This window comes from Ictidomys tridecemlineatus, unplaced genomic scaffold, assembly GCF_052094955.1.
Source record: "Ictidomys tridecemlineatus isolate mIctTri1 unplaced genomic scaffold, mIctTri1.hap1 Scaffold_449, whole genome shotgun sequence".
Classification (NCBI taxonomy): Eukaryota; Metazoa; Chordata; class Mammalia; order Rodentia; family Sciuridae; genus Ictidomys; species Ictidomys tridecemlineatus.
The window spans coordinates 224,611-237,572 of record NW_027522906.1 but is presented as its reverse complement, the minus strand read 5'-3'; positions in this window follow the sequence as shown (position 1 = coordinate 237,572).

Genomic DNA, 12,962 nt, shown 5'->3' with positions numbered 1-12,962 from the left:
TCCAGGAACACCAAATAACATAGTCACACTTTACCTTTACACAAGCTTCAGGACTTCTTCTCTGCTCTTGGCCTCAGGCTCCCCAAAAGGAAGGGCAAGAGAAAGTCATGAGAGGCTGGTGAGAAAGTGACCACATTCAGAAGAGAGCTTTCATTGGAGGACTCTTGTTCTTAGAAAGTTTTATTCAAAAAAGGCCAGAGGGGCAGGGTTACAAGGACCATGAGGGTAAATAAATCCTCATGAATAATGCCTACATCTGAAGACCCCCCTCTCTATCTGAGCTGGGACAATGCCCAAGTCACCACAAATGTAGTGACTGGTCAGAGCCTCCTGCTTCAGGACTGGAAGGCATGGGTTACTCAGAAGATCTTCCCACATATCCGTCCTTCTTTCTTTGAAAAAGCAGTTGATGGGTCATTATTTTGAGTCCCTTAATTCTTCTTCTAGGGACACAACATCCTGAAATTACAACACAAGAGAGAATAAGTAGCAATGAGAACAATACAAAGATATACCATGCAGAGTGTTTAAGAATGTTTTCCAGGGTTAAAACTGTTTAACTCTAAGTATTTGATCAGCTAAAAATTAGGATCTGAAAAATCAATCTTACATTTTTGTATCTTGAATGTGATGATGCAGCTCCAAAAAATCAAAGCATTCTTCTTTCAAATATCCAACAAATGGTTTTGAAGCTTCTTCCAATACCACTAAGAAGCATTGCATTTGGCAGCAGTAACACACACATACTTATAGCTAGCATGACATTTAAGTCTTTCCTTGAATTTCAAAGTGGAAAGTTCATTATCTATATTCATGACAGCAGTCTCTAAGGCATTTAGCTTGATCTCAATCCTTTCATTAACATTTATTTGATTGTGAAGAGCCTTGGAAGTATTTTGAGTCAAATAATTAAGAAAATGTGCATGTTGAATATTTGAGGTAAGGCCATCAAAGCTGTCACCATGGATGCAGTAAAAAAAACCAAGGGAACAACTCTCACTATTATGAGTACAAGAGCACACTTAGGTCTCGCTAGCTGGGTGTGTATTTGTTGTAAGACTTGAAAAGCAGCATCGGCCTACCATGGCTCTGAAATATTTCCTGGTAATAAAGGACAGCTGATGGAGCATCATCGTTCCTTTTTCTCTATTATTTCTGGTGATATAATTAGTTAAATTACATTTACTACATGTTACAAGATATCTATCATCTTCCCTTTTAACTTTTACATTTCCTGTGATTATAACATAAGGAGATTGAACACAGGCCCATAAGCTGTAGCAAGAACCTTCCTGTTACAGTTCTTGCCTACAAAGTCTGGTAAAGCTTTGTCAGTAAAATGTAAGAATTCTGAGGCAGCAATTAAGCACCAAACATTTTTCTCAATGCCACCTTCCCTGAAGGTAAGGATACTACTAACAAATCCTCCAGGATTCATGGCATTACCCTTGCATAACTGCCTTTTGTCAATTTTAGGAGACCAGTCAAAAATATACCCACCATTTCTACACACCTTATGCTGTACTTGAAAAGTACAAATAATATTTAAAGTTTCTAGTATTAACTATAAAAATGAAAAAGAGATGGAGGGGGCCAGATCTCTAGACTCTGAAATATAAGTAATTAAAAACAGACTTATTTGCAATTTTGCCTTGAGCATAGTGGTAGGATTATGAGGAGTACTATGAGAATATGAGCACAAATCACAGATTTTATATATATTTCAATACAGCCCATTAACAAACTCAACATTAATTTTAAAAGAAAAAAAATTAAATCTCCATTGTTTAGGTCAAGCCCTAGCTACCAGAGATCCAGGGATTCTTAAGGATGAGTGGCTTAGGTGAAAGAAGAGGAGACAGGACTATAGCTGCAAGTTATGAGCATCCTTCAGAAGTACTCGCTGCCCCTAGAGGGCCTTTATTTTTAAACATTATTTACAAGTGTTTTTTCATGTAGTTAATGGATAGCTTCAAAGCTCAAAATTTCTTTGACTTACATAATTTTTAAGAGTTAAATATTTTCAGATATATATTAATTAATATACATACATTTTGGAAGCACTTCAGAAAAGTGCAGTATTTTCAGATATATATTAATTACCTAAGATATCGAGTACATTGTTTAAAATATTTTCCTGTAACCTTTGCCAATCACGATTAAGCTTTTACATTTTCACCTCAATCAATAAGTGCTAGACTACACATCTCGACTACATGTACCTTGACCTATTATTAGCTTTTAATTTTAAAGCATACAGATAATTATATCATTAACCTTTAACTTTAAAGCATACCTATGATTATTGGTAAGATTTCTTACTTCTAAAGTTCCAATAAAACACTTAAGTTAGTTAAAGCCTATTACTTAAAAGCACTTTTCTGAAGTGCTTCCAAAATTTATGTATATTTATTTTATATTATTCTATTTTTAATTTAAAAGGTAATTTTTTTTCATATGACCTATTTAACTGCTTTCTTTTAAGACTTTCTTTGATACTTTTTCAAAATACAACTATTTGTATGTTTTTGTAATCTTTAACAAAAGAGCAGGCTCTTCAACACAACCCATTTACCATTAATATTAACAATGTGTTTCCCATTTTTATGAATTCCTGTGTAAGGCAAAGGAGGGCCTGTTAGTACGGGGAAATGTATGTTGCACAGATTATAGATTTAGAATGTGGGGCTTAGTGCAAATTGTTAAGTTTTTCTCAAGAACCTTGAGATTTGTAAGCTTTTCTTCATAAATTTTTGAGGAATAACACTATTGTTTCAATCCTGAGAGATTTTAAAACACATCTCTAGGCATGTCTTAATTGTATCTTTAGTCTCATTTTGGAAATTTTCCTGCCATTTCCGTCAACATGTACTTTTATTATTGATTGATGTATACCCTATTTTCCATATTATGAGTATCATAAACAATACATTTATCCCTCCACATGGTTTCAGTTTCGAAATGGTGTAGCTCTGCCACGGCATCTCCCATGCTGTGACCCTATCAGACAGAGGGTGCAGGAACAACTTAACCACATTATGTATAAGACACCAGCTATTTTCAATATGACTTCTGTAGAACTTGTGATTGAATCTTGAGTTCCAGCCTATAATGGGTCAATTTATTGTCACTGGAAAACAAGTCATTCTAGAACTTATTGGCTCACTCGACCCTTGAGCCAAATCCCCAGCAATATTTTGTATTTTATTTAAAGAAAGAGGTTTCACTGATTTGCTTAGCACTTCTCCCTTGCTGAAGTTGGCATGGAACTAACGATTCTTCTGCTTCAGCCTTCCAAGACCCTGGGATTACAGGAGTGCACCACTGCACTCAGCTCTGGTCACAATTTTAATGCCAGCATTCCCTCTTTGCCTTATCAACTATTTTTATGCTATATTTCAAATGGATGCAGTATTTCTAATTTTTCCTCCAAGAACTAGATGACAGGTTATAGATTTTGCTTTCTCTTTGTAAGTATTTCACATGAGGAAAAAAGCAGACACAATGATGTGATGAGAAAAAAGAAAAAGGTGACACTTTAAAAAGAGAGAATGTGTCCTCTCTGTAAAGAGAAGAGCATGGCTCTCTTTTTCTCCAATTTCATTAGAGATCTAAAAAAAGATTCTAAAGCATCCTGCAAAGGTACACTTCTTGACTTTAGACTGACAGCAGGATAATATCAAACTCTCAAGTATCCAGTGCCATGAAAACTTTAGGTTAATTAGCCTTATGTTCATGATTTATAATTGAATTCTTAATCATAAACTCTTGCAGATTTTATGCTTAGTAGGAATTATCTTTATTTCCCTGAGTTCCACAATCTGGTCTTTAACAGGGTCACGAAAGTCTCCCCTTTAGCGTAACTTGTGTTCCACTTGCAAACATTATTTTGAAACTGCATTTCTTCTGCAGATAATAATTTGTTAAAGAATGTAACATATTCTGTCCAGTTAATCCAGAAAGGGTGCAAGTAAATTGCTTCTTGAAAAATATAGCATAGGGTCAATGTGTTGAGCCTATTTATTTATTTATTATGCTGTGTGTTGAAATCAGAGCTAGTCAACCACTGAGCTACATCACCAGCTCCTTTTTTATATTTTGTTTACAGACAAGATCTCATTGATTTGCTGAGACTGGCTCTAAATTCATGATTCTCCTGTCTCACCCTCCCACGCTGCTGGGAATACAGGTATGTGGCACCATGCCCAACCTACCATTTACCTTAAAGGTACTTCAGGTCTTTTACCAGGTTCTGTAAAAAATACTACAATGAAAATATAGTCTTTTCTATGATCTAATGACTCCAATTTTTTAGATACATACCCAGAATTACTACTACTGAATCATATGACATTTTTATTTTAACTTATTGAAGAACCTTAATACCATTTTCAAGAATAGCTTTACTCAATTTATATTCTCACCAGCATTTCTACAAGTGAATCTTTACATCCATGCTCATATGCTCTGGATTGCCTACTAACTTTCAGATTTTTGTTTTTTACTTCTAAATATTTTACTTATTTATTTACTAGTCATATAGACAAATAACTTTTATTTTATTTATTTGTTTTTATGTGGTTCTGATGCTTGAACACAGTGCCTCCCATGTGCTAGGGAAGCACTCTATAACTGAGCCAGAACTCCAGCCCCTACCTTTCAGATTTTTATCATACGCATTCTGACAAGACTGCTTAGGGTGAAGGAAAGTTTTCATTTGACTGATGCATTAAATTTCTGAGGCAAGTGTGTTATATTCCAGGATGTCAAGTAGCTAGGAGAAGAGTGTACTGTATTTTCTGTGGTGAAACAGGAATCTGTGATTTCTAATACAATTGTAACACTACTGTTGCAAATTTTAGTTTTTGGAAGTAGTTACAAACAATGCAAATCCAACTATTTGTAATGTATGAATATTTGCACATGCTCAGTCTCTGTTGCTTATAGAAATTGGATGTTTAGGATATACTCCCTGGAACAGAAGTCACTAATTTTAGATGCTCAGTACATGAAAAAACTAATTCTGAAAAAAACCTGGAAGGCCTGGAATTATTACTGGGATGAACAATGGTAGGACAGAGCTCAGAAAGTGCTGAAATATTCTTGAGTCTATCGGTTGTTTGTTTAATTTTCCCCTTTGATACTTATAAATAAGTTAAGAGAGAAGCAATTCTTCCACCAACAGAAGTTAGCAAAATCACTGGAACTTAGGCCTAGTACAGATGACTAGAAACTTTCTCTAGAAACTTTCAGATGACTGGGAGCAAAAAGTAACAATTAGCATTTTGAAGATCATTCTCAAAAAACACCATAAAGAGTAGCAGAAATATCTGAGGGGTTGAGAACTCAGATTTCATTTTTTAATTTGTTGATCATTTTATTATGGAGTCACTAGAGTTAATTTTATACTCTGAATACTATGAAATAATTAAATATGTAGTGTAAAATATTCTCTCCTGCTCAGCAACTTGTTGTTTTAAAAAATATTTTTACATGTATGACCTCCTCAGCAGCCACATGAATGTTTATAGCAGCTCAACTTGCAATAGCTAGACTATGGACCAACCTAGGTGGTTCTCGAAAGATGAATGTTTAAAGAAAATGTGGTATATATAATCAATGGAATATTAGTCAGGTTGAAAGTAGGCTAAAATTATGGCATTTTCTAGTAAATGGTTGGAGTTGGAGAATATCATGCTAAGTGAAATAAGCCAGTCTCACAAAATCAAAGACAAATGTTTTCTCTATTATGCTGATGCTAATTCAGGAGGGAAAGGGGCATTGGGGCAGAATCACTTTATCTTACATTAGGTTGAGGAAAGTGATGGGAGAGAGGGAAGAGGAATGTGGGAATAGAAAAGATAGTAGTAGATTGAAACAGAAATCATTACTGGATGTATATATATTTGACTACATGACTAATATGATTCTGCAACATGTACAAGTATGATATACCAAAGTGTATATACATATATGCATTCTACTGTCATGGGGATGAAAGAGGGTCTGGGGATGTGGCTTAGTGGTTAAGAACCCCTTGTACTAAAAGGAGTGAGAGAGAAAATAGGAAGACAAATCAGAAGGCAGGATGGATCCACACAATTCCAACAAGTTTCCCATAACTCCTGCCCTTATTACCAAGTACTTAGGGTCTGTTGATATTGATACATCGGTGAAAATATTAAAAAAAATATTTTTTCTTATGATCTGGAGACATAAAAATTGACTTGCAAATTTCTACCAGGCCTGGTAGAATGGATTGGAAACAGTAGTCCCATCCCATAGAATTCCAAAGTTATTACCTATTTTTTTAATTTTCTTTTTTTCCCTTTTTTTATTAATTTTTCAAAACATTGCAGAGCTCATAATATATCATCTTTCATACATTTGACTCAGTTAGGTTTTGAACTCCCAATTTTACCCCAAATACAGATTGCAGAATCACAATTGTTACATACTCACATTTTTACATAATGGCATATTAGTGACTGTTGTATTCTGCTACCTTTCCTATCTCCTACTATCCCCCCTCCCCTCCCCTCCCATCTTCCCTGTCTACCTCCTCTGCTGTTGTTCAATTATCTCCCTTTTTTCCCTCCCCCTTGCCCCTCATAACCTCTTATAATTTTGTGTATCATTGAAGGTCTCCTACTATTTCCATATGTTTTCCCTTCTCTCTTCCTTTCTCTCCCCCCATTCGTCTTTGTTTACTGTTAGTCTTTTCCGCTTGCTCTTCCCTCCTGTTCTGCTCTTAGTTGCTCTTTTTATATCAAAAAAGACATTTGGCATTTGTTTTTTAGGGCTTGGCTAGTTTCACTTAGCATAATCTGCTCTAATGCCATCCATTTCCCTGCAAATTATATGATTTTCTCATTTCTTAGTGCTGCGTAATACTCCATTGTGTATAGATGCCACATTTTTTTTTATTCATTCATCTACTGAAGGGCATCTAGGTTGGTTCCATAGTCTAGCTATTGTGAATTGTGCCACAATAGTCATTGATGTGGCCGTATCCCTATAGTGCGCTCTTTTAAGGTACTCAGGGGATAGTCCAAGAAGGTCGATAGCTGGGTCAAATGGTGAATCCATGCCCAGCTTTAACAGGAATCTCCATACAGCTTTCCAAATTGGCCTCACCATTTTGAAGTCCCACCAGCAGTGTACAAGTGTACTCTTTTCTCCACATCCTCGCCGACACTTATTGGTGTTTTACTTCATAATGGCTGCCAATCTTACTGGAATGAGATGGTATCTTAGGGTGGTTTTGATTTGCATTTTTCTGATTGCTAGATATGGTGAGCATTTTTTCATGTACTTGTTGATTGATTGTATGTCCTCCTCTGAGAAGTGTCTGTTCAGGTCCTTGGCCCATTTGTTGATTGGGTTATTTGTTATCTTATTGTCTAATTTTTTGAGTTCTTTATATACTCTGGATATTAGGGCTCTATCTGAAGTGTGAGGAGTAAAGATTTGTTCCCATGATGTAGGCTCCCTATTTACCTCTCTTATTGTTTCTTTTGGTGAGAAAAAACTTTTTAGTTTGAGTAAGTCCCATTTGTTGATTCTAGATGTTAACTCTTGGGCTATGGGTGCCCTATTGAGAAATTTGGAGCCTAAGCCCACAGTATGTAGGTCGTAGCCAACTTTTTCTTCTATCAGATGCCATGTCTTTGATTTGATATCAAGCTCCTTGATCCATTTTGAGTTAACTTTTGTGCATGGCGAGAGAAAGGGATTCAGTTTTATTTTGTTGCATATGGATTTCCAGTTTTCCCAGCACCATTTGTTGAAGATGCTATCCTTTCTCCATTACATGCTTATAGCCCCTTTATCAAATATAAGGCGGAACTGTGACCACTGGCAGATCAGGCGCAGTGGCCTGCTGAGGGGCAGAGCCACCCCCTTCCCACGCACCAGCAAGGCAGTCGGACCTGGGACCCACTGGGCAGGTCAAGCCAAGCAACTTGCTGAATGGCAGAGCTGCCCCAAACTCCTGCAGTGTAGGTGGATGTGCAACCCACCAGCAGAACACGTCCAGCGGCCTGCTGAGGGGCAAGCCCACCCTGCTCCCCCTCCTCCCCCCCCTGCCTGCAATGTAGATCAGGCCCAGTGGCCTGCAGAGGGGCGGAGCCGCCCCCTCCCCACCAAAGTTATTACTTTAATTGAACCACTTTAGCTGAGTTCCCAGCAAATGTGACTGCCATTGGGGTAAAGGTTCAGAGACCACATTGCTTCATTTTTAGATGAGTGTGAGGTCATCCTGGGCAACCAAGTCCACCACTGTCTCAAGAAAGAGAAAAGAGGGGAAGCCTTGGTGAGGGTGTAGCTCAGTGGTAAAGCAGCCTTGAGTTCAATCCCCTGTGGAGACCAGTGACAGTGATTGGGAGACAAGTGTCTGAGATGGAGGTCTCTAATGACTTAATGGCAGTGGAATGCTTGGTGACTGGAAAAGTTTCTATGCAAAAGTATAGGATGCCTGGTTGCTATGGCAATGCTCTCCTTTAGGGAGACTCTGTTGTGGGAGACTTTTCAGCTTTGACCTTATTCTCAGGCACAAAGTTCCTTGCTAAGTCAACCACATGGTTCACCAGTTCCACTGTTTTAAAAGAAGCTTTAAAAAAACTTTAAAGGATGGACTTTCTTGAGAGCTGCAGGGTGCTCTTAACATTGCACATTCCAACTATAGAATGTAACTGAGAAAATAGCTGCATACTGTTGCTAACTTTGTAACTTTCATAAATACAAAGAATAATGCTTACATAGTCTTTAATATGATCAATGAAAGATACACAATAAAGATTGCTGGTGTAATTCTTTTTTCCTTTTCTTTAGAGAGATAATTTTTAATATATGTTCATTTATATTTTTAATTTTTGGTGGACACATCTTGTATTTTAATTATATGTAGTGCTGAGGATCAAACCTAGTGCTGAACACACGCCAAGTGAGCATGCTACCACTTGAGCCACATCCCCAGCCCTCCTGGTATAATTCTTTAGACCTGCTGCTCCATCATAGAGCATTGCTCCACCCGATCCCAGATGTTGCATCTTCTGCGTGTGTGACTCTTTATTTCTTCCAATGTCCTATCAAACCCTGACAGAATATGCTAGTTTGGCCACACTTGTCACAGCAATCCCCAGTAGCAAAAATAAATAAGTAAAAACCATCAATCTCTAATTAAATCACTTCATATGTTTTTTGATATGTTAAAACAAGGTACATGAAAACTAAAAATTCTTATAAAATCTAATGTGCTTCTCAGAATATTTAATAGTCTAACATTTTCTAACTCATTAAATATGAAAAAATCAGAGTTCTCTCTGGGCATCCTGAAATGTTTAAACATAGTCACTGATAATAACAGAGGAAAAAATAAAATACCAACTACAGAAATACAGATATTCTCTATCTCAACATTAGCCTTGGGTAGATTACTGCTACTTTGATGATCTGGTCCCGTCTGTAAGTATCCATACCCAATTCCAAATACAATGAAAGTTACTAATCCTATCTCATCAACAACTGGTATATATTTTGGCCTTAGAATTGGCTAATATTTGTTTTCTCTATTTTAATAGCATTCTAATGCAAATTGTCCTTATCACTAACAGGACCAAATAAATTCTCAAACTACTCATCAGCTTTTCACAAATGACCTGAGCAGAGACCCACAGCATCACGTTTTTTGCAGGAGCACATCGTAAATTGCTGACATCCTTCTCCAAGGTTGCTTGACATTCCTTAAAGACAGGATAATCTGACACCTTTTAGACTGCACTGGACCAGGTGGTAATTTGTTCTTTATTTATCAGTTTCATTTGAGCTCCTCAATGACATCATCTATAAATCAGAGACCTCCATATGGAATTCCTCCACCAAAAGCTCTGAAAAGACAGGCACGTTTAGCACCTTCAGAGACTCCTGAAAAATAGAAGCTTTCACAAACTCTTTATGATAAGGACATTATGGCCACTTGTGATGACTACCAATTACAGAGGTTTCCCAGAGCAGAAAGCTGCTCCTCATGGACCTTGCAATATCATTACTTTTTAAAAATCATACACTTGATTTTAATTGAATTGGTGAATTTTACAGAGTTCCTGAATTAATAAACCATGCCTGAGAATCCAAAGAAGAAAACAATATAATGGACAAGCCCATCCACCCATCATATGGTTTATTAAAACTTGGTTTCTAATTCATTTTTCTTGGTTATACTGCGAACTGAACTCAGTGACACTCAACCACTCAGCCACCTCCTAGTCTTGTTTTCATTTATTATTTTGAGTTACTTGTTAGACACAGGGCCTCACTGAGTTCTTTACTCCTTGTTATCCAGGGGGGCCAGCTTTCAAATCACAACACTTGGGCTAAGGTTGTGGCTCAGTGGTTGACAATGTGCCTAGCATGTGGGAGAAACTAAGTTTGATTCTTAGGGAAAAAAATGTATATATATAATTTTATTAAAAAATGAAAAGATGGGCTGGGGATGTAGCTCAAATGGTAGCGTGCTCACCTGGTATGCATGGGGTGCTGGGTTCAATCCTCAGCACCACATAAAAATAAAATAAAGATGGTGTGTCCACTGAACACTAAAAATAAATATTAAAAAATTCTTTCTCCTTAAAAAAGTAAAAAAAAGTCATAATCCTTTTGCCTCAGAATCTTGAGCCACTGGTACTTCAGGTGTATGCCAAAGCACCTGAAGATTCTCAAGAATTTGAGAATTTCAGAGTCTTTCATAAAATTTGAACAATATTGGAATCTAAGCCTGCTGCAAGTCTTTAAAACTACTAGTACACTGCACCATTAAATAAACCTCTCCATTTTATCTCAGTTTGTTCCACATAAGCATCACACTACAAAAGTTTGTGAGAAAATGCATACATGAAGAAAAATATGTAGTTCAAGGTCAAAGAGGTTACTTGTTATTATGACTGGCCCCCAAATTATGTCTTTGGTATGACAAAGAATATTTTAATTCTCATTTAATCATTGTACATTCTCACTATTTGCTTAGCTACAAACCCAAATCCATCAGAAGGTAGCCACCTACCTGCCAGCTCACATGACAACACTACTGTCCAAAAGCGACAGGCAGGTTCTGTCAGGAGATTCTGTAGCCTTCCTATAAGTCTGATTCCTACACTGATGTACTCACCAAGAATGAACTCCTACAAACAATGCCCACACCCCAGGACAGCTGCATTCACTCCAGTCCCTCACACTGCCAAGGAGCAAGCCTGCAACTACTGCCTTTGGCAAATGGATTTATTACAAAGAAGTCCAGACTGCGTCAAGTGCTCACACACCTCTATGCAATATTTCTTCTAAATCAAAAATGTAAAACTAGGAAATTGCCACACCGACTCATTGGCTGCAAAGAAAGTTTTTGGAAATTTTGGGAAGCGTTCAAAACTACCTTTTAAAGATGAAGTTTTACTGGATGGCTTATGCTGTATTTATCAAAAACAGAAGGGCCACAGCACACTCTATTTGCCTTCCTTTCCAAATGAGCACTAAGACACAGCAAAAGGCTGGAACAGAGATAGCAGTGACAATCAACCCATCTTTGGCATGTTGGCAAACTTCAACATTTGAACACAAGTATGTAAGAAACTCTTACCAATAATCACACATGATCCATGACACCTGAATAGGTTGTGGGTGAGGTTTTGCTCAGGAGGCTTTGAATCATTGGGACAAGTAACTGAATCCTTTAGCCTGAGCAGAAACAGCCCACTCCACAGCAAGTACTGCACAATATAACCTGATTGGAGGCTGTAGCTTTATTAGTGATGTACGGCACATGAGGCTAGACACCCAAGGAATGTTTCAGGAGCACATTGATTAGGTTCTGAGGGGTATCACTTAAATTTTTTTGTTTCACTGCTTGGAATTTCATTGATCTTTATTTACATCTAGTGGGACACGGATGGAGGTTTATATTTTATGTATTGGTATACATAAAGGTTTTGTTGTTGTTGTTTTGATTAGTTCACAGAAAGTGCTTTGTGTACCACTTGTAAGATTAGTCAGAGGTCTTCCAAGCTTTGCCACAAAAGCAGAAGTCTGTGTTATAACCCACATTGAGATCTTTGCAAAATCATTTTCTGACATTCTGTTGAAAGAAAATTATGGTGAAGGTCTCCTAAGAAGCTTATTTAAGATTATTTGGTGGAGAAGGGAGAGCCGCTATATTAGGACACCAGAATGGGATGCTCCTTACCAAGCCTTTGGTCATGTAGTGTGTGTTAAGAAAACCATCACACAATTTTTTCCAGGCCTACTGAGGTACTCTAAAACACAGAGAAAAATCAAGCCTGGGTTTTCTGGCATATTCCACCTAAGTATTATTCATGGGGAGATAACCTAAATTGGATGTAGTTTTTTAAAAAAAATTCACTGGTATAAAAGACCTTTAAAAAGGAAGAGATCAGCTGCAATTGTGGAAGAAACACCTGCAGAGCTACATCTGCTGATGTGGTTATTTGTGGGGTCCACACTCACAGCTGCAGCAAATTCACCACCTGAGCTACGAAGCGTTCAGTGCTAGAATGCCTGACTAGCATGCACAAGGCAGGATTTGGTCCCCAGGACTGGGAAAAGAAAAGAGAAAGCAACTCAAGTATAGGGCAAAATATATTTTGAGAAAGCGCCTCTCTAAACAATATACACAAATGACATTGTTTTATAATTCTCTTTAATGTGCCTACATACAGCACAATACATGAGCCTTATAACAAGCACAAGTGACAAGAGTGATGGTCCCAGAGTCATCAATAGATCAATAAGCAATCAAGCAAAAGGAAGATGCCAGCTGCAGGGTACACAGACACATCCCTATGGTCCCAGCTGCCAGCCTCACCCCATCTCAAAAAATAACAATTAAAAGGACTGTGGAGAAACTCAGTGCTAGAGCACTCCTGGGTGAAATCTGAACTAAGAAAGAGAGGAAA